The sequence below is a fragment of the Austrofundulus limnaeus genome, unplaced genomic scaffold (assembly GCF_001266775.1).
Source record: "Austrofundulus limnaeus strain Quisiro unplaced genomic scaffold, Austrofundulus_limnaeus-1.0 Scaffold2, whole genome shotgun sequence".
NCBI lineage: Eukaryota > Metazoa > Chordata > Actinopteri > Cyprinodontiformes > Rivulidae > Austrofundulus > Austrofundulus limnaeus.
The window spans coordinates 2,333,823-2,356,743 of record NW_013952404.1 but is presented as its reverse complement, the minus strand read 5'-3'; the positions used below and the strand labels follow the sequence as shown (position 1 = coordinate 2,356,743).

The following is a 22,921-nucleotide window of genomic DNA, read 5'->3' as shown; positions in this document are numbered from 1 at the left end:
TTCTCAAACATGCATGAATGAGTCAAAGCAAGGCTTTGGGCATGTTTTTATGAGAGTATAACATTATATAAAACTAAAATAAAGTTGATTTTACATGATATTGCCCCTTTAAACGTCTTCAGATCAGCTCTGAATAGCAGCTGAGGCAGGACGAGGTGACGAACATCAGGGCTTTTCAATTAGTCTGATGTGTTCGTTGCACAGTTGTTGACATGCACCTGACTTTTACCTGCTCAAACCATATTCTGTATCATGCAACTGCCTCTGACTGTATGGGCTTTTTGTTCTTAGTTTATTCATTTAAAAACAACACAAATTCAACACACAACAAAACACAAATCACAAATTAAATTAAATGAAAGGTAGCAGTAGATGAAAGAATCTTATAGTCTCTGCCCCTTTTTTACAAACAAACAAATTCAAGGAAAATATTCTTCAATTTACAATAAACATAAATAACAATTTCCTATTAAAACATACAAATTTTACATACATTAAATACAATATCAAAATAAAATGCAAGGCAGCAGAAAGAAGAAAAAAATCCTACAATATCTGCCCCTTTTATAAAAGGCAGGGAATGAATCAAGCATCTCTCATCAGGGTGGAGATGTAAAGAAAGATGTGCATGATGTGTGTTTTTAAGAGAGGAGGGGTTAGTTGGGCTTGGGGCCCCTTCCATGCCATTGTATCCCCCAGAGGCCCCTCTAAAGTTACGGACTGTCTGAGGCCACAGCCAACAGGTCTCACATCGCCACATTCATTAAAAACTCGCTGTAACCGGATAGCCACAACCGTAGCACTTCACCGTTATATTGGTAAGCACATTCTCAGTGAGGATTCTTTCATCTAAATATTCCTTTTCTCCTTCAGCTGCTTTTACCACCTCTAAGCTCATTTCCTATATCACAGTCCAGAGCAGTTTATTACACTTCCAGTGTGGTTAATGAGACATGTAACACAGTAAATCACTTATCGCTGGATTGATCTGTGGTTAGTCTGCTAATGCTGGACAGTGTGTGTGTGTGTGTTCTAGAGAAGAGCAAAACTAAAATGGTTAAAAGAGGAACAGGGGAAGTTCGCTTTCCATTCTGTGGCTTATGAGTGATACCTTGTTACTTCCTGTTGTGTAAAAACACAAACATCACATTTCTAATGTGTCTCCTTAGTGACAGCTGACTGAAATAAGTAAAGGCTGCTCCTCACTGGTGCCCTTGCTTTTATGTCTTTGATTAAAAACGGCCACACGGATAGGAAATGAGTACACTGGGTAATGCTGTGGACGTATTGATTTTCTGTCTCGGCCTTCCTTTTTGTCCTCCTCCCCGCCTCCTTCCTTTCCAAATGAAGGAAGTCTCAGCTGAGCTTTCATGAGTCGTTTGTGAGGCATTGCTGGAGGCTGGAGCTGCCCTCCACACTGGGGTAAAAAGGAGGGCTGTCCTTACATCATGTGAGCCAGGCATGAACAGAATATGAGCCGGGCTGATGCTGAATCATCACTAATCTCTACCGTACATGGATGTTTAATCCCTACACGCACTAATCTCTGCCAGGAAAAAGGACCACACCTACTACACCTTTTCTGATCTCCTGGACTTAAACTTGAGCATCAACACAGTGAGATTGTACACTTGTTCACTACAAAGTTCAGTATATAAAGAATTAAATATTGTGTCGAAGTGTTCACATTGTCAGTTATATTGTGTTTCCCATGCAGGCCTTGTGACCAATCACGTGTGAGGATATAGCCCAAGACATGGATGGGCAAACCTATTCCCCAAGGGTCATCATCCTGCATGTTTCACTTGTTTTTTTCTGCTCCAACTCATTGTTTTTCGAATGAATGGGGGATTAATTAGCATCGGCAGAACTTGAAAAGGTAATTCAGTAAATGAATCAGGTGCGTTGGAGCAGAAAAACAAGTAAAACACAAAAGACTGCGGCCCTTGAGGACCAGAGTAGCCCACATCTGATTCAGGAGCATATAAAAACAGAGAGGGGGACAGAGGTGACAATCAGGGGGTGTAGCTGTTTGTCCCTTCAAGCGCCAAGCATCTTCGATCCAATACATAAATAAAAATTTAAAGTTTGAAACAAAGTTTAAATAAAAGTAAGAATGCCTGCGTGTGTAACACAAATTTAGGCAATTATAAAGCTTATCATAAAATAACTAAAACGAGAAGAGGTTAATGGTTATACTGCTTTTAGGGCAGATATCCAAAAAAAGTGGAGGTGTTGTTATGTGTACAGAAAAAAAAAAACAAGTTTCAGGCTAAAATACTTGAAAATTACTGACTTATTAAATCTTTTTCAAATTGTTGACAGCACCACTAGACCCAATCCAAAACACCCTGAGAAAGCTTTTCTGATTGATCTTATATTGACAAATGCCCCCCATAAATACACTCAGGCTCAGTGCACGGATTGTTACATTTATAAACACAATGATGGCTGAAGCGAAGCCATTAATTATAATTAAACAAGATGTAAAACATTTTTCAGAACAAGCTTTTCTTCATGATTTTTATCATTTTAACTGGATGAGAATCCGAACAGTTTCGTGTTGATGTGGAATCAGCACGAAACTTTTTTATGATGGGGCAGACAGGCATGCTCCATTTAGGAAATTCAGAGGAAATRGTTGTAAAGATTCATGGTTCACTCCTAATCTGTCAGAATTACTCAGAGAGCGCAATCAGGCATGGGCCAAAGCACAAAAAAACTGATTCAGATTCTGACTGGCTCACTTTCAGAAAACTTTGAAATGTTACGAGAGCTGCCGTCAGAAACGCAAACGCCAACAATTTTTTTAAACAGAGACATTAAATAATCTCAACAACCCTCAGAAGCTCTGAAAWATTATCAAGGCATTAAATGAAGACAAAAACTGTTTTGAATGTCCATTGTACCATAAGTAAACATTGTTAAAAGTTGGGCTGGGTTCCATTTCTAACTCTCCTAGTGTTTCACAAATCGCCACCTTTAATTGTCCAGACTCAGGTGATGGTAGCACACCGCTTTGATTTTATTCATGTAACATTATCAGCAGTGCAAAGTGCCATTAAAATGTTAGATCCCAATAAATCAGCAGGTCCTGACCATTTGGAACCATATTTTTTAAAGTTGGACCACCTCTAACCTCTTTTTAACCTCTCCCTGGACATTGGTAAAATTCCTTTAGAATGGAAATCTGCAGAGGTGCTCCCCTTGTTCAAAGGAGGTGACTCGACAGAAATGAACTATAATAGGCCTATTTCTAAACTGTCTGCRTTGGCCAAAGGTTCTTGACACCTTGTTGTGTGAACAACTGAATGATTTTTTAACAGAAAATAACTTTTTGTCTAACCTTCAATTTGATTTTAGGAAAATGCATACCAATACAACAGCAGCCTTAAAAATAGTTGCTAGTATTATTATTAAATCTTTATTTCACCAGGAAAATCCCAGTGACCTTCAGAATCTCTTTTGCAAGGGAATCCTGTCCAAGACTGGCAGCGGTACACAGAGGTTACAGAACATTCACAGCAAAAACAGAAAAAGTCTTCACTGTCACATAAAGATCAAGTATAAAATTCCTCAGTTAAAACATTTACAGACAGATGATTCCTCCAAAATCAGTAAGAACAGCCTTAAAAACATTTAGARWCAACAGCACCTTTAGGTTCATCTCTGCAACTGGTTCCGAGAAGATGGAGCAGAAAACGATTTCTTTTCAGTTCATTTCGGACTTTAGGCACCTACTGTAAGGTAAAAAGGAATTCTCGCAACGAAGGCAATACCCTCCTGTAGACGTTCTGCTTATGTAGGCCAACAAATATGATGGAAGAAGTCCTAGTATGGCCTTATAAATAAAAAATATGCCCAATACAGAGTCTACACGTGGCCAAGGCCATCCAACCAACCTGAATATATTGTGTGCAATGATGTCTTACAGCTCCATGATAAACAGCATCCAGAAAATAAAGACATTTAAGAGAAGCATGCATGTATAAAATATTCCCATAAACCTTATGTTCTTGAACATGATCCTTATGTTCAAATCTCCCATTAGAAATCAGCCTCACCTTCAACTCATCTGCATTTAACACAGTTAAATGCAGATGAGTTGCAACAGTTCTTGATGTTATTGGCTCTTTAGATGACAGACAACATTTTGCAGCACTTTTCATGGACCTGTCAAAAGCTTTTGATCTTATTGGTAATAATATCATGATGCAAAGGCTTTAAAACAATCAGTTTATTGGTAATCAGATCTCAGTCTGTTCAAGCTCAAGGTGTAACCTCTTCCCAACTAAAATAATAACTAAAGGGGTCCCTCAAGGATCTGTTTTGGGTCCACTACTTTGTTTTATTTACATTAGCTGTTTAGATAATACTGTGCCACATGCAACATTCTATTTTTATTTTTATGACACCGTCATTTATTGTGCCACTTCAACGCCAACCAAAGCACTCAGTTATCTACAATCAACCTTCAACATTGTTATTAAAAAGCCTAAAATTTGTTTTAAATGCAGACAAAACCAAGATRATGATGTTCTCTAACTCCAAGACTAAGATATTTAATTTCAGTGTAAACATTTCAAGCCATTCCTATAGAACAGGTTTCTTAGTGATGTAATTACATCTTCAATCCACGGTTGTGTAAGTGAACAAAGTGTAACAGTAAATGTAACAAGTGTGTATGTCAGAAAATATGTCCCTACAGACTTAGGAACATGTTCCCTGGTGTATCCTGCTGGTATTTCTTTATGTTACATATAGTATTAGTTGTATGATCATGAAACAACTGTGCACTCAAGTGGTGTTTGAAATGCATAAACAGCTGTCTGCCCCATCCCCTACAGAGTCCTCTGTATACTAAACACTATGGTGACTTTAATGAATGAAGWGGGTTCTGCTCGCAGCGACGACCGACAACGCCATGTGGTCTCCACTGGAAACATCGGTTTCTCAAATGTGCACTCGTGTCTAAGTGCATGCCACAGGCACCTCCACCCGATCCCGATGGAAGTCCACCACAAAGAAGAAGCAGCGTGTAAGTGTTGGCACCGTGCTCGTGTTTGTGTGAGGCCAGCTTTTAAGAGCCTCTTCCCAAGCAGAAGGTTGTTGTCAGCAACTCTGGAAGACGCYGAGAACGTTCAGGTTTAGTACTCAATCAGCACCCTGCTGGCTTATCAGAGAGCACTCCTCCTGTCGTCACCCTGCTCGTGATTGCCACATCGTCACTTTAGAGCTGCACGGATACTCCTTCTCTAAGCACATCCAGCCTTTCCTCTGACATTCTTGAGGTTTTCACTCACCTCTGATGTTGACATGAGTTCATTAATGAAGGGAAACGATTAGCTGTACTCACTCACACAGGTAGAGCCAGAGAAAGCAGCACCAATTCAATTTATTCAGTTCAGTTCAAAGCATTTTACTCATCCCCAAGGATCAATTAAACACCACAAAATTTGTTTATACACATAAAAGAGAAACATCATGTTATGATTTGTGTCTGTGTTAATGTTTTATTTTAGTGTCTGTCTTGTCATCTGTTTTCTTCCTCCTGTTTGCCTTTGCTCCAGCCCCGCCCACTCTCACCTGCTCCTCATGTTTCTCTCCCAGGTGTTTCCTGTTTGTGCTCRTTAGTCTCACCTTTATATTCTGTGTCTTGTCTTCACTTCCCTGTCGGGTCATTGTTCTGTATTGTCCTGCCCTACCAAGCCTTGTGAGTTTTTTTGAGCTGCCCTTGTGCACTTTTTGTTTAAATAAATTTTGATTTTTGGTTCTTTGGAAACTGCCTGCATCATGGGTTCATTCCTGCCCGAAAATCATAACACATCATCACTTCTTTGCTGCACAGTCAGTGTATTTTCTAAAAAATTAGGTAGAAAAAAATGTGTAAAACCATAAATAACACTTGTATAAAAGGCAACAGGATAATATGCAGAAGAAGTCACTGCAATAAAATCACAATTAGTTTTATTCTCATTTTTACAGTCATATTATTTAGTAGTAGTTCTTTATGCATTTCATTTGTAACACAAATTAATAAAGTTCAAAAAACATGAAATCAAAATAAAACCAAATAAAATGAAAGGCAGAAGAAGAATAAATTTTTATACCCAAAATATGATCAAAAGAAAAGTAAAATACAACAAAAATCAAAACAACTTAAAAACGAACTAAAAACAAAATTTAAAACCCCAACTCAAACAACAGTTACCATGAATTCACTTATAATTCTCCATGTTTCTTCTTTTTCAGTCAAAGAAAAGTGCAAAAAATTGGTTTTGTTGTAAATATTTACATTGTTTAGTACAAATTTGAGCTCTGTGTGCACATGCTACTTATAAAAAGCCTGCATTCCCAAAGTTACCAAAGCCAAAAATAGCAAACATGAACATCCTCTGTCCCTTCAGCTACTCAGATCCCACTCCACATCCCTYCAGCTCTCAGAGGACCCTGGCCTAAATGGATGCAGAGAGTGATGGTCTCTCCATGCTAGCAAATCATGACAGCATGGTTTTAGACTGTCATGGGTGTTCCCGCACCCAATCCGGTTTTCACCACTCTGACGGCTGATGAGAGATRATATGAAGGGTTAAAATGCTCCAAGTCCAAAAGGGAAAATTAAACAAGTGGCGGTGAGATAAACTATTAAAACAGAAGGGGGGAAAAGTTAGGATGTTATCTTATATACAAAATCTAAAAAGTGTAACATAATAAAGAATCCAGAAAATTCAAGAAGCAGTTAATAAAATTAACATTCCTAAAATAAAACAGTACATTTCAGTGAAACAGAGAAAGACGGATGATTTGGAGGAAAAAGAGAGCCCAAATAAAAAGAAAAAAAAAAGTAGAAAGAGAGGAAAGAGCCAGCGGGCTAATGGGCTCTTGGCTAATCAATCCTGACTGATGGCCACTTTAGAGTGGGCCAAGTTGACAGATGAAGACCATCCCTCTGCTTTAGCTCCCCTCTGACTTCTAACTCACCACACCAGATCATATCAACACTCGGGCCATCAAACCTCACCTCAAGTCCCCGGAGGAACTCGGACGTGACGCACACTCCGAGACGAGCTCGGCCCAGCCAGCGTATGGCAGACAAGTCAGTCCACATATCACGCAAGAAGCAGCCGTGTGCTTTCATCCCTGGCACGGATGAGTTTTAGTGAGTTGTAAATTGATTCCACAGAAGAATTGATTGGACTAAATGAGCACTGAATTTGATTGTTCAAGTGAACGAGTTACAACTCAACCACATGTAGTTTTCTACATTTGTAGTCAGGTCAAAATGTTGGACTTTTTTCTTTATTACTGTGTAAAGTAAGTGTGTGACAYCAATGCAACACCCATTTTTCTGCATATTTAACTTGACTAAGTTGTTCAGAATCTCTTACTGAAACCAAGCCAAGGCCTAAGACAGAGCCAAACAGGASAGCAATGTCAGAAATTGCTTTCTGCTGGCCCTGTTAAAAGTTACTAAAGAAAATAAAGTGCAGTTCATTGACAGGCTGGCTGGACAAGAGCTGGATGAGTATCAGCAGGCGGGAGAGAAGGAGGAAGATGTAGCAGAGGTAGTCGATGGAAGATGTTCACCAGAGAGATGATTTTTGCCTTCGCAATGAGAAGGAATGCTGCCACTGGGTCGTGCCTGCAGACACACAAGCTTCTTATGTCTCATGTCAACAGCTGCAAGACTCCAGCTGCTACTCCGCACACATACACGTGTCACTCTCATTTCTTTCTGCGCACTAAATCAGCACAACTTACAATCCCGTGCTTTGTCTGTCCCTGTCTTTTTACCAATCCTTTCGCAGGGGAATGACTCTGTTTTCCTCGCCCAGCTGTCGTGACAACAGTCAGTAGGTCAGCCAACAGGGCAGCAATGCAGTTTTTACCCAAGACCCCACCAAGGCTTAGATTCTTCACTTCCTGAGCCACGGAAAAGGGTCAAAGCACAAAGAACAGATGGCCAAAACCCAGACTGCGTTTTGGAGAAATTCAACTCTGCTGAGAAGTGGAGGGCTGAGAGGTTGAGAAGGTAGAAAGAGGGGGAAAAGAAATGGATCTGGTTGGAACTGCGAGAGGAAACTGCGCAGAGACGGGCCGTTTGTTTCCACAACCCAGCACACACGCTGGAACACATCCATTAGGATCAGTCCAGAGTCTGCTCCGCTTTACTGATCAGGAGATTGTCTTTCAAAGGTTTTCAAACCCGGTCACAATTCAAAGACTAAAGTTTTAGGTTTGAATTTGCATTAGGATCAGAATCATTCAACTGTATTTCTTTGCCAAGACTAGCAGCTTTTAAGAAAACAATATACTCTAATTAGCTTGCACTTATAAATAATTAAATTAAAGTCTCTTGGCCTCGTGATGTGTGAAAATCACCTGCTGAGCATGTTGGTCGAAGTGTGCCGTTCTGCTATTATTATCTCCCTTGAGACGCTGACATGCTCATTAATGAAGTCTCTGGAAATTATGGTAGCTGATTAGAAATCTGATGCATAATTAAATTTACAGGAAATAGTTAGTGAGCTTTGTCTCAGTTTCACTGTAGACCTTTTTGGTCCTAGACAGAGCATTATAAACTGTGGTCAAGTATTGGTTAAGTTCTTTATTGTGCTGMGTGATAACTCAGTTAACCTGCAAATTAGTTGTTTTCTTTTGTTCATTTTTGTAAGCAAACATATGATATRTGCAGCACTACTGGGGATGATGCTTGGCTGCTACTTTACTAACCTTTAGTTCMATTAATGGTTGTGTTTTTAAAGGTCAGTTGGATGTTGTGGTCATCTTGATTTGGGTTGACAGTTGTAAATGTACATTTAATGATTATTTTCTGGGMGTTTCATTAAAGTCTGTCCACTGGTCCATGAGATATTTTGTAAATGGTGCAGAAAAAAAGAAAAAAAAACCATGAGCATAAAACCTGCTGTAGACGTCCTTTCACTTTTAGTGGCAGGCACTGACAATCAAGTTTTGAATATAACTGCAATAAACTAACTACAACCAGTTATGTTAACAATAGTATYAGTTCAGTTTCTTATTGAATACTCAAAAAAGCAAGTCAGTCAATGAAAAAAAACATAAATCAAACAAGTTTTAGACAGAAACTAGTCTACAGTTGTCACATATGTTGCACAGGCAAACCTTTTCTACACTGAAAATCCAAACCCACATATGTTAGACTTAAAATAATAAACATTTCTAATTCCAAACTACAGAGCTATAAGCACCACAGGGKTTAATAACTTTGAGTAATTACTGGTTCTGAAGTGAATCTCATAATTTTATGTAACTGCCCTATGATAATGCTAGCAGGCAAAGAGGGATGAATTGCACATTTGTCAAATATGACATAGTTTTGTTGCGTTTACGGCTGGTTTTTGCAAAGATTACCTCCTAATATCAGAGTCCAAGCATTTTAACCCTCCGACKGAGCAGATGCAGATGATTTTGTGAAGCGGACATAAGGCAGTCATTAAGGAYGGAAAAATCAGATGAGCGAAGCACTAATGCTTGACAAACGCCCCTTTTGGTCACWCCCTCCGTGTCGAGGCACGGAGCGTCCAGTGAAAAACGATTCCGCTGGGCAGAAGGCGGCACGCTGAACAGGTGACAACGCACCTCCGTCCCTGCCGGAGACGGCCCGCCAGGCTCAGTTTACTGTAGAAAGTCTCGCAGCAGATGGTGTCCAAGGAAGTGAATTAGCTCCGTGTGGCCGTGGCCGCACACACCAGATGGGGGGAGACGACAAAGAAACTGAGGGAGAAAAACAATAACATAAAAAGACAGAGCCAAGGTGCAGAGGGTGGGGTTAGTAAGGCTTGGTTGTGGGCCCGTTACTTTGTGTGTGTACCTTTGTGTCTTTGTTGAACCGTCGCATGGCCTTGGCAGCGTTCATTAGCTTTGTCAGCTGTGATTAAACCCTTTCACTCATTTGCTCCTGTGCAAAGCTTCTCATTTTGATGATAATCCTACATGTGTTGTGCCAACCAAAGCGGGACAAACGTTAATTTGGGTCTTGTTTTTGGGTTGAATAGGTGGAGATTTTTCTGGCAGAAACTGCGAACGTGCTGAAAGAGCAAGAAAACACACCCTCTTTGGCTGAAAATGTGTCACCCAACCTGTTTCTAATATCTGGTTTGTCCTCTTTTGGTACGTTTCCAGAATTTTTTCTTGGTTTTTTTTTTTTTGGGTCTCTCAGGGCAAACTTGACACTTGATACACTATATGGGTGACAAATCACTCTTTCAAAAACAAAAAAAAATTACCAGCACAATTTGTGTAGGAGCTGAAAGGAAACAGCCAAGTTCTGGTCCAAGTAATTTCTCAGTGTCAGCGGTTCAGGAATGGGCTCTGGAATTTTAATAAGAGAGGGGGGAAAAAGGGCAGCATGATTTAAATGCCACACAGATGTGGCCTATCAGTGATGCAATCTTACATGGAAATGAGTTACACTCGCAGCCACGTTACTGTTGGAGGTAGCTACAAACGGAATATACAAAGGTTTGAATAAAAAATATCTAAATAAAGTTGTGCTTTATACATTACTCTGCAAATGTCCTCCTCTATCTTGTTTTTCTATCTCCTCAGTCCACGCCTCTCCCCAGCCCATCTGGCTGTGATTATTGGCTGCGGCCTATAATCCAGCGCCCTGTCCCTTTCACACAATGGGGAGGGCCAACTGTTGTTTTACCCATCCTTTTTTTATTCTTTCTTTGCCCCCCACTTTCTCTCGCCCTCCCTGTTTCAACTTCTTCTCCTCTCTGCCCGACTGCTCCTGCATCTGTCACCAGCCGAGCAGCAAGAGTCTGCGTGGCACTCTGCCAACGACGACAGCTGGCAGAGAGAACGAGGCCGAACAATATGCGATGGAGGAGAGAGGGCGGAGAGAAAAGGGAGGGTGGGGTAGGGGACAATTGGGCGGTCGATAAATATTAGCACAAGTCACAAATTCCAGTGTTACTTTTCCGACTGCACGTAACTTTGCAGAAGTTGCGAAGGAAATCAATTACGCTGTGGCAGGTAAACACCATAAAACAGGGCTACAGTAATAAAATAAAATGCATGAGGGAGAAGTTGAAAGAGCTTTTGTGTGTTTTTTTTTCTTTCACTTTTGCTCAAATAATTTTTCTCATTGTCTCGGTTTCTGAAAATTCACTTTCTTTGCCTTCTGTTTGCATTGGAGGCAAGAAGAAAATGTATTTGGCTCTTTCTTCTTTCTGTTGGCCGGCAGCCATGTTTCATGGTGGGCGATTTGATCTAAAAAAAAAAAGAAACACTTCACTGATGTATTTAATTTACTTTTTGTGTTTGAAAAAAATGAAACAGTTTTTGAAAGGTTTAGTGCCAAACTAAAGAACTGCTGAATAAATGTACCCTCAAAAGATGAATAACAAATTTTCTGATTATTGTTTTTATACAGAATATGATGTTATGATATCACCAGTCTAGTTTCAAATGTTTTCACATTTTCATTGAGTACTTTTAACCCTTGATTGATTGGTAATAAATAAGCAATACTGCAAACAAAGCTTTAAAACACCACTTATTGCAATAAGAATAAAGATTGAGGTTGTTTGTATCCTTATGTATATTTGTTCATTAGGCATATTAGCAAGTTTGAGTACAATATTTAATGATGATTTGGGTTGCAAAATTGTGGGTTTGGGAGCTGAAACATTTGGGAATCACTAAACCAAATGTCTTAAATAAAAAAAAAAACATTTGCAAAAAGCTAGAGTTTAAAGTTTATAGATAAAAACTGTGATTAATGTCCAATAAAATGCATCCTTGATCAGGTCTTTAGTTGCTGCTTGAACATTTCTAGCAAATATTAGCTTTAATTGGTAGCAGGTGTTAGCTATGAGCTGAAAACTAAACAACGAAGACTGGAGTCTGACAGCTGGTTTCAGTTTAGATCTGGCTCTGAGAATTTATTTTTCAATCTTTTATCTCCCTCTCTTTATTTATTGTGTGAGGATTATCATTAGATTCTCAGTTCTAACTCACAMTGTTTGTTGTTTTRTTTTTTWWTTTTTTTTATCAGCAGAACAGATTTGGCGTAAAAATCGGTTTTCCAGTGATTGCTTTGATGTGGTGGAACTGATATCAGCCAATAGTTCAWATCTTCTGCTGCTCAGCTTCTTTTCAAGTTCCTACAAAGTGGAATGAAATTTAATAAGTTCAGCTTCATTTATGTTGATTGATTTAAACAGATGACCCCCTGTTTGAACTAAATCTTTGAAATATTTTTAGCTATTAGCCTGGCTAATTAGATTTGATAAGGTGCTAAAAAAACAGTGTCCCTTCTCCGTAAGATAGTGGACATCTGAGTTTTTAAACTTTAGATTTCTGTATTTTTCAGCAGTTTGCAGCACTTGCTGAAGATTCGGTGCAAATCTCTTTACTTTTATAAACTGAAAAAGGATTCTGTGATGTTTTCGTGCGAATGAAACGTGGACATTAGACGTCCCATGATGCCCTGCTTCACTCAGCATCCCGCTGACAGACAGCCTGCAGCTGACCAGGCCCAGCACTTTTAAGGGTGGTCTGAACCAAAGTATCGAGTTAAATTTTAAAGGGCCGAGGCTTTCATGATGCTGAGTTGTAACGTGTTTATGTTGGCTAATATTTGCAGGGAGAGAGAGTTGGTATTAAATTTTAACTACCGTGAGAAAAGCAGCTTTGCTTCATGCAAACTTGTGGCGCTGCAAAGCGCAGGCCCAGCATGCCAGCCCTTCAAAGGCGTCAGATTAGCAGATCGCCCACACTCCTGATGCAGCATCGTTCTTGTGTTGCTGTTTAAGCCTTTGTGCGACGTCAAACCGGCACGCTGGCTGACCCATCTTATATCTTCTGCATGTTTATTTGGCAGCACAGCCCCTCGTCTTCCCCGGCAGTGTTAAAACAACAGTGGCATGTTTTTAATATATACATACTGATAACTCAGAGTCCTGGAGAAAAAATATTTCTGTGTTTTTCATGCTGGAATCTCAGGAATCACAAGGGTCCTTCCTATAACAACAGCAAAGAGGACTCAAAGGATGTTAAAGCGGGGAGGGAAGAACCAAAATGCAGCATTCCAGTTATGGAAAAAAGAAAAAAAAGCGTTCTTGTTTCACTTTTTTTTATTCTGCCTGATAACAGAATGTGTTACAATGAAAACAAATGTACTGCTGGGAAAGAGTCAAAGAGATTTATTAGAAATACAAGGAGCAGGAAACAGTCCAGGTTTGATTCCGCCGCGACTCCTCAACAAACATTCGAGAGAAATGAAGCTTGTGCCTGCGCGGAATACAAAACGCTTCACTCACATTTTGGAATGAGCTGGCTGTACTAAGTCTGATTAAAGGGTGGGGGAGGTGGAGGAGAGAAAAGGAGTAAATCTCCATTTATTTATTTTTTATTTTTTTTACTTTCCATCTGGAGAATGTATGTCAGTGGGCTGCACTGTCTGCCTATAACCCACATCTCCCTCTCACTTTCTCAGCCTGATTCAGTGCTGCGAAGTACAGTAGTTTGTTGCGAATGCCGTCAATTTATATTCGGAGTGTGTTCACAGCACTGTTGCACGGCTCACACGACACACTCATTGAATGGCTAATGGATGAACTGAAGAGGTCTATCTGTTAGAGCGCATTCTCATTATTGAAGCCACGGTTGCTCGTTTGGAGCAGACTCAAACAACATAAGAAAATATGCATCAAGTGTACCAGAACGTAAAACTATATGCTAGTTTTATGGTTTATTTATAATTTAGTCATGCACACAGAAAAATGTAAACACATGCATACAGACATAGACATAAAACATACATACAAATCTCCTATGCGCCAGTATTTAGACTGAAAGTGACCAAAGCATGCAAGCAAAAATGAAAAAATAAACCGCTCATTTATTTTTGCAAAAGCCTCTGTGTGCATATTGGAGGGTTTTTTTAATGCACTTTGTGTTAAGTGTAAAGAATCCAGATGACCTCATGACAGAGGCTCCTCTCTGGTAATTCTGAATTAGCCGTGTGACTGCAGAGGCCTCCGCCCGACCTCAGCAATCTAAACAGCCCATTGTTGGAGCGTGACTGTTTCAAATGAGGTGGCACAAGGCTGATCAAGAACCAGTCAGGGGGAAGCACACTGTTTTTATGGCCCTTTCAGGCTGAAAGCAGAAAACACTCGACACTCATACAGCGCAAAGTAGAAAAAGATTTTCAAACTTAGAACTGACAAAATTATTGGCGAATGTTAAGCACCCAGTTTGTAACCAACGTTTTCACCTTTAAATCCCTCCGATGGGGTCTATATAAAGCAGAACTGCAATGCTTTAGTCTGAATTCATCCTTGTTGTAGCTCCACAAGCCCCTCTTTCATCCCTTTTCTGAGGCGTGTCCAAGATCGACTCATTTTGAGGCTGTCTCTTTAAATCCAGACGTGTTATATACACCCTGCCCCCACCCAGCTATCAAAGCGGTCCACTGTACCTTGATAGAGGGGTTTATGACTATAAAAGCGSTGCAGAAACATTGTTTAAATTAATTAAAAGATGTCAACAACAGAAGACTTGTCCATCCAGCCGTACATGTTGGAGCCAGAGTCTGACCCAGAGCCAGAGGACAATGAAGACCACCAAACTGTAGTTGTCCAGGCCTTATCTGGCAGTTCCACTGCAAATACTGTGATGTAATAGTTCAGAAAACATCATGGAAAATAGAGGAAACTGAAGGGGTTGACAAATATGACCCAAACTGTCACAGTCTGTATCTTTTCTGCTTTAGTTCTCCAGTGTTTCTGTGTTTCCCAGTGTCCTCTGTTGTTCTTCCTGCCCCGCCCCTGCTCTCCTGATCATGTCTCCTCCAGGTGTTTCTTGTTGTCTCGTTGAGTTCTCTCTTTGTGTTCTGTGTCCYGTCTTTGGCGTTTGTCTGRTCATTGTGCTGTTACCAGCCAGCGKGGTRTCTTCTGTKTTCCTTGAGCCTGTTCCTCCGGAGACAAATTTTGCTGTCACAACAGCCTTTTTTTGTTGATTTGATACAGCTTTGGTTACATTTTTGGATTTTGCCTGCGCCCTGGGTTATTCTGCCACACACCTCACACAAACACTAGAAATTGACACCGGTAACGCTTTATTTTACGGTACCCTTATTACCATATAATTACAAGGTAATAAATGTAATTAAATGTAATTACTAACTTATTAGGATACACTTTTACTATTAATTAATTGTCTGCAGTAATGTAGCCCTTACCCGGTAATGTATTACAATTCACTATGTAACACCTAAATAAGTAGTAGGTACTTTGGACAGTTTTAAAGTTACATTTTATTGCAATTAACCATTAACCCCAAAATTTAGTTGCATTCTTTTGGTTATAAATAGTGTTGAGTTACTATTGAATAGTAATTTGATTGTAGTTACTCAATAAAGGTAGATTTACTAACAGTAGTTTTTCTTTTGTACCCTAATTACTATGTAATTACATGGTAATAAAGTAGTAATTACATTTAATTACTTTTATTACCACATAATTACATGGTAATAAAGTAGTAATTACATTTAATTACTTTTATTACCACGTAATTACATGGTAATAAGGGTACCATAAAAGAAAGCATTACCAAGATGCCTATGCAGCACTGGGAGGAACTAAATTAACATTTTCTGCTCTACAGACTCCACAACAAAAAGCATTCAATGGCTGAAAAAGTTTATTTTGCATCAAATATCCACTTTAAGTAAGACATATCTGTTAAGTGCAGCATATGAAATATAGTTTCCACAGCTAATAGTTCCAGGTGACTTGTTTGAAGAAGTTTAACAGGTTTGTACATTGTATTTGCTTTGCATCTCAAATGTAAAATTCAAATTTGTGTCCAACATAAGACTTCTTCCCTTGAGGTGTTGATTAAAACACAAATTTTACAATTTAGGGGATTTTGACACTCACAAGCTGTTCCTCTGTTTGCTCGTTGTGTCTGTCTTAAGTCCATGTTATAATATTTTGTTATCAAAGTTTAGTTCACATTTGCTCAATGCAGCAAGAAACCATAAAAATAAAATTATCAGTGGTTGTTGCTTTTGGTCTGGAAGGACCCTGAGGCTCTGTCCTGTGCTCTTCTACAAGCTGCATTAAATGAAAAGTCGCGCAGCATAAGAGCCAGAAAATTGCTTTATCTTGACAGATTGTTTTGCCAGGTTAGAGCTAAGATTTCAAAAAGATTTTAAAAGGAAAAATGCAGACTGTAGTCAGAGAGGAGAGAACTTTGTTTTTATCCTAAAGTGGAGCTTCGGAGATGGGACGCCACTCTTCGTTAACTCTAATTATCCTGCTGTCTGCTCAATCAATAAGACCTTGGAATGCATTTCCTAAACAGMTAATGAAATTTCAAACTTTTAAGACTATCAGCAGCATTTGGGGGAAGATCCCTCCAGCACAAGACACAATTATACCCATAAACTCATTGTCCCTGAACGCTTCCTCCAAGTCTCTAATGGAATTTGAGTTTTAATGAAGAAGACATTCAGCTAACTCAGTCTAACCTTGAGCAAAATAGCGAATTCATGGACTAACCAGAGCCAACATAGCTTGTTTCCTCCTTTTCAGCCTACAAACATTCGTTAGGTTCGTTTGTGTGTGTGCAGGTTAAACAGAGCGAAAAGTGTGTGAACACTCTGCTTCATGTGCTGCGGCTCCGATGCCAACAGCTGCAGGGGAAGTCGGAGGGTGTCTGCGGGTTCAGCGCTCGTGTGCGACATGTTTGTGTATGTGTGTGTGTGAACGAGCACGGCCCGTTTCTCCAGCTCACGGCCGGGCCTGGTCTATTTCCTGGTTGCAGGTGCTGCAGTGAGATCACTTCCTGCCGGCTCCCCTCCCCTGCTGTGTGCTGTGTCCGTGGACTCCAGCCCTTTCCTGTTCACATGGAGGAGGAAACAGGATGAGCATCCCGGGCAGGAGTGGTCACACAAGGTTTGGAGCTGTGGAAGGAAGATGTGATGACCCCGGAAATGGAAGAGAGGCCAACAGATACACAGACATCAGAAAACATTTGGCTCGCTCGGATTGTTTGTAATGCTTTTTTTAAACATTGGTTTAAAAATGTTTATTCCTGGAGATAATTATTGTATTGTTCTTTTCAGATAGGAAATGAGGGGAACTCACGTTATGTTATGTCTGAAACTTTCTTTTTTCAATGATTTTTTTATGAGATAAACAATATGATCATGACATAATAAATAAAACTTCCATTTGTCATCTTGTGAACCATCATTTTATCATTTTGTCTTCATCAAGAGTTACAAAAAATAACAAATTGAGTTTGAACCCAATTAGCCCCAAAAAATGTTAATTTTCAGTTTTTCTTTTAGTCTAAATAATTAAGATCTCAGTTTGTCTTCTTTTAACAACTAAAAAGTGATGACATCATTGTAAGTTATTTAGGTGATGTATTTATATCTTATAACTTTTCAAAAACCCAGCTTCAAACGGTTCTTGCCTAATCTTTTTAAACCTGAGAATATTTTTCAGGCAAATAAACTTTGCCTTGTTAAAAAGACAAAAACAATTTCATGTTTCTGGGAGTTGATTTAAAAGATTGGCTCAAACTTTGAAAATATTTGTCTTTGATGTTAACTGTGGCTGCCCTTTTGACCCCTTTTTATCAGCAGTAAAACTCTATGATGCGTGTAATTGAAAGGAGTTAGGTAATACTACATGTGCCACTTTTTTTTTCTTCGTCTGATAAGACATTTAAATACTACGCTCTACATTTTAATCCTTAGACATAATCTTCCAAAGTTTTTATTGACAACCTTCCCCCCTTTTTTGACTATTTTTGGACATTAGAACTCAAACAGCATTTACATATTTTGATAAAGAAAATAAACATGTTCTGTTCTTTTCATTGGCAGATTTGATTAACGATGCATCATAAACAATAAAAATGTGTTTTCTTCTGATTATGTTGCTGTTTATCTTCAGTCATGTTCTGAAAATATTAACTTTAGAGAAGATAAAAGAATGAATACCAAATAAAAATTGAGCTACAATGTTCTTTGATTACCTTTTGGGTTCTTGAGCATTTCTTTAAAACGTCTCTTCTTGTCTTATTGTCTCATTTGGGATTATTTTTGACTCATGCCTTTATCTTTAAGGCTATAAAGATTTTATGACTGTGGAGTGGAAAAACAAAGACATCATAAAGCCTCAGTAGGCTACTCCTTACTTCTGACTGCAGCTGAAGTGGTTTTGAAGTACCGTGGGGAGAACAGGCAGTGTGCACACCAATTTCCAAAAGATCAAACAATAATTTAGCTCCACTGTAGATAATCTGAGCGTCTGGCATGAAGACAAAAAAAGCGTTTGGAAAACAAGCTGACTGTTGCAATGCAATGATAAGGAAACGCAGCTTTCTTGGAATGTGCATAAATTAGAGGCACGCTGCTGCCACACAGCCCGCAGATAACACAGACAGGATGACTGGAGGCCAAAAGTCACGGCGATGATGATGATGATGCAGCAGCAAACCCTCCTGTCCGCTTCCCGCCTGTCACATTTTTTTGGGAATCTGTCATGAAAAATATCTTCCCATTTCGCTGTCGCACACAAAACCTGTCAGCAGCAGACAGATGTTRCTCATGTAAACTGACTCAGTCACACATACTGTACACACTAAATCCTTCATCACGCAGCTCAGCGGATAACGAGGAGGACAAGTCTGGGCAGACGAGTCTCTGACGTTTCCTCTACGCTCTCGGCTTCACGGGAAAATTGGACTCCTGTGYAACATTTTGTAATGTCACCGTTTAAACATTTTTTTTGTTGAAAAATTGTGGCTTCATAAGTTTCAGACTGATATTTCTTCATGGCAAGCAGAGACCGTCCTTTCTGATCTCTTTTATTGCGGGGTCACACTGTAGTCAAAATGAAATTGCTGAAAAGTTTCTGAATGTGCAATAACTTTGAAAGGTCCCCTTGTGGTAGAAACCTTTTTTATTGTTATGATCAACTTCTCTCAGTGTGCTGTAAAAAATYGGTTTTATCTTCAGGGTCACCTTAAACATTTGCCCCGTTTTTCGTGTCTCTTTGTGTGGAACAGAACCTGAAAAAGCTGAGCTAACAAGCATCTTTCCAGGATGTTTTTCCCCTCCTGTACAGTCTCCCCCTCTGACGATGAGGGTTTATTTGAAATCACATTATGATCCACTTCCTATTTTGTTAACCCTTTATATCRAGCAAACAAATCCCAAATTAAACTCAACTCCCACGTGAACTGTAACCTTTTTCATTTCCTGTGGGAACATGAGTTTTATCTCGTTCAGTGTCATGTGGAGATTCATCTGCTTTCCGTGTGGTTTCTGGTCGAGATTTCTGAATGAAGCATCGGGCCCGAGTCGGGCAAAGCTTCCTGCCTCGCTGGCGTGTGTGTCAGCAGAGCTTCCTGTTAAAATATGTGTGATTTCCCATGCTCGCGCAGCTGGGCTGAGAGGCTCTGTGGGAAAACACCCATTGCTACAGGGATGCTTGATGAAAAGATAAACATCCCATGCTGAATACATATCCATAAAAAAGTGTTTCAAAATCTGAAACMCCAGACGTGTTTTTTTTCTCCCCCTTGAACTGTTTAACAACCGGGAGGTGTACAATACACAGAGCAATCTTACAAACATGTGTCATCAGTTTGCGGGAGAATGCCAGGAATGTAAAAAAAAGACAAGGGGGATGAGACGAGCGATAAGGAAWCGAGGTGGTGTAAACATGTCAGCTCAACTCAAACGCACAGAACTCTGTGCTATAAAACGCTCACGCCAAAACAAGAAATTCAATTGGACCGTTTCCRCATAGTACGGTACGCTGCTAGCCCCGACCATCAGCTGACCTTCAGAGTTATGTCCTCAGGAAACCGTGCAGCTCCCAAAACGGGAAGCCTTTGGAGGAATCTGATAAGAAGTATCTGAACATTCATCTCTGCCGAGTGAGGGGTGTCTGTCTCTGAGAAAGAATCCACATGTTTGTCATGAAGGAATGTAGATTAGTCATTTACAGACAGAAGACGGCTGGGACAGTCAGACACCAGAGATTAGATTAAAATCTTTGTCGTTCACAGTTATTTTCTGGTGGTGGGCAGCAGCCTGATAAAGTGCTGATCGCTTTTATCTAATGTAAAACACTGCCTTGGAATCTGACAGCTCAATCCCTCTATCTACTTTTTATGAGGTATTAATCGGTGGAGAGACGACTTCAGGAGGCAGGACACTGTCTTGCAACCAATCCGTCTGATTTCTCCTGAACGGGAGGTTAAAGGGGACGCATCATGCTTTGAAAATCCTTTATTWTACACCTAAACCATTCAGTTGGGGTTTACATAAAATGAAGCTGCAATGCRTTGGTCTGAATGCTTCCTTACAAGTCCAGCTCCTCTTTCACCCCTTTACTGAGGTGATTCAGATCAACTCGTTTTGGTGCTGTCTCTTTTTAAATCCAGAAGAGGCACTTCACACCACACCCCACTACACTGCAAAAACTGTCCAAGTTTTAAGATCTTACATCAGCCAAAAAGTCTTTTTGATCTTGTTTTGAGACTGATTTACTAAACAAGAACTGATTGTGTAAGAATAATAATCTTGTTTTCAGAATGTGTAAGATTATTTGTCTTGTTAGTCTGAAAATTTGACTCAAATTAAGTGAAAACTTTCTGCCAATGGATTAAGAAAGTTTTACTTGGTAAGATTCCTGAAATAAGAAAAAATTGAGTCAAATCAAGTATTTTAAGAATCTTACCAAGTAAAAATTTCTTACCCCACTGGCAGATTTTTTTCACTTGGGTCAAATTTTCACGGCACGGTGGCTCAGTTGGTAGAGCTGATGCCTCTCAGCAAGGTCACCGGTTCAAATCCCGGTCCGGGGACCTTTCTGGGTAGAGTTTGCATGTTCTCTCCGTGCATGCGTGGGTTCTCTCCAGGTACTCCGGCTTCTTCCCACAAACCAAAAACATGACTGTCAGGTTAATTGACAACTCTAAATTGTCCCTAGGTGTGAGTGAGAGAGCGAGTGGTTGTTTGTCTCGTTTGTCTCTATGTGTGGCCCTGTGATGGACTTGCGACCTGTCCAGGGTGTACCCCGCCCCTCGCACTGTGACTGCTGGAAATGGGCACCAGTGATCCATGCAACCCGAAAAAGGAAGTAGCGTGTACAGAAAATGGATGGATGAGTCAAATAATAATAATAACAAGACAAATAATCTTACACATTCTGAAAACAGGATTATTATTCTTACACAATCAGTTCTTGTTTAGTAAATCAGTCTCAAAACAAGATCAAAAAGACTTTTTGGCTGGAAACAAGATTTTAAAACTTGGTAAAATGGACTTTTTTTTGCAGTGTACAGCTTTCAGAGTGGTCCAGTCTAGTTTGATAGAGATACAAATTAATTAGGTGTGTGTGTGTGTGTGKGGGGGGGGGGGGGGGGTAAGCAAAATCAACTTATTTGAACTTTGTATCATGTCATAATGTCCTTCCTTCATTAAAAGCATTTGCTGTTTCCTCTAGAGCCACAGCTGAAAAAACCATTCAATCATAACTTCATATCTTCGTATTTCATAAATTTTATTGGCCTCCTGTAATCGGAGTGATTCATCTCTTCTGTCATGGTTTACTATCAGTGTTTGGTCCATAAAGTCTCATTAGTTTGTGGCTCCGCTCCACCGCAGCCACTCTTACGCAACGTCGTCTGATCCAGGTTCAGACACGTGCCATGAATTCTTTGAAGGTTTCTCATCCTGAAAGTCTGACCCTTCAAACCTCCCCGTGTCTCACTCTGACACCCCATCATGCATGTGTCACTCCCTTTGCATCTCTGGGGACAACATGTAAGGGCACTTCCTTTTCCTGTTGGATGCTTGCCAGGCATCCTGCGTACGCTCCGCTGCCCAGCGGGGGGTAAAGTCACTTCCTGTACAACTCGAGGGAAGGGGGTGGTGGTGGGGGGAGGAACCGAAAGTGCCAGAAGCCGTTTTTCCATTACACGGTGCGGCTACACTCGGTTCTACTCTACTCGGTTCTACTCCACTCGGTTCTACTCTACTCAGGTGTAGGTGATTTTCAACTGTAACTAGTGTCCCCGCTCTGTGGGCCGTTACGTCTTTTAAATGTGGGTGTTATAATTTATATAGAGGCACAGAAGCTGCTGTTTATCGTTCTTCTGTGCTACTTATCTATTGCCATAAAAGTGTCTGATATTTAATCTGTAACTACTTCTACAACAAACCGTTTCTTATAAATGCAGTAAAACGAAACCAAAATGATTTTCTTATGAATGAACTTTCAGTTACTGCACACTTTATGCCTAGGAGTGTGAGAAAATATGTTGTCGTCCCCCCCCCACCCCCATACGTATTTAACTCAATGAAAAAACAAACAGCAATGCCGATAGTATCTTTATTGCACAAAATAAAAGTCAGACAATATGTTACTACATTAAAACACACACACACAATTGCCTAAAAACTACTTTAAAGTTCAAATGTGACAGGAGCAGTTCTCATAGCTGCCCAGTCCCTGGCTGCTTCGACCCGGATACCGGGGGCAGCCGGTACCGGTCCATGCCGGAGAAGGTGGAGAACCGGTCGGGGAGCTCAGCTGGTCACTTGTCGAAGGTGACTCTAAAATAAAACAACGATTAGCCTGCAATACGGTCAACATTAATAATGAGTTACAATAAACGTGGAGCTGGGGGTGTTGTTTGTAGCCTGGATCACTAGCAATAGCTGCTAACAAGCTAGTTGCTAACTAGTCAGCATTGGCAACGAGCATGCACAAAGGACAGATCGGAACAAAACTTTATAAAGAAAAAAATTGTGTAGGTCTTCTGGACGGGTTCTTCTCTAATGAAACGTTTTGTCTCTTCTCCAAGAGACTTCTTCAGTCTGAGAGTT

General features: G+C 40.0%; 1 long non-coding RNA gene across 1 annotated transcript in view; it reads left to right on the top strand.

Moving 5' to 3' along the window:
* The window catches only part of LOC106518247 (uncharacterized), a 41,287-nt gene extending 24,140 nt beyond the window's left edge, over positions 1–17,147 (top strand). Inside the window, exons 2-3 of the long non-coding RNA XR_001310293.1 lie at positions 4,848–5,038; positions 16,828–17,147. This is a non-coding gene — a long non-coding RNA (uncharacterized LOC106518247). The remainder of the gene's footprint in view (positions 1–4,847; positions 5,039–16,827) is intronic.
* The last annotated feature ends 5,774 nt before the right edge of the window (positions 17,148–22,921 follow it).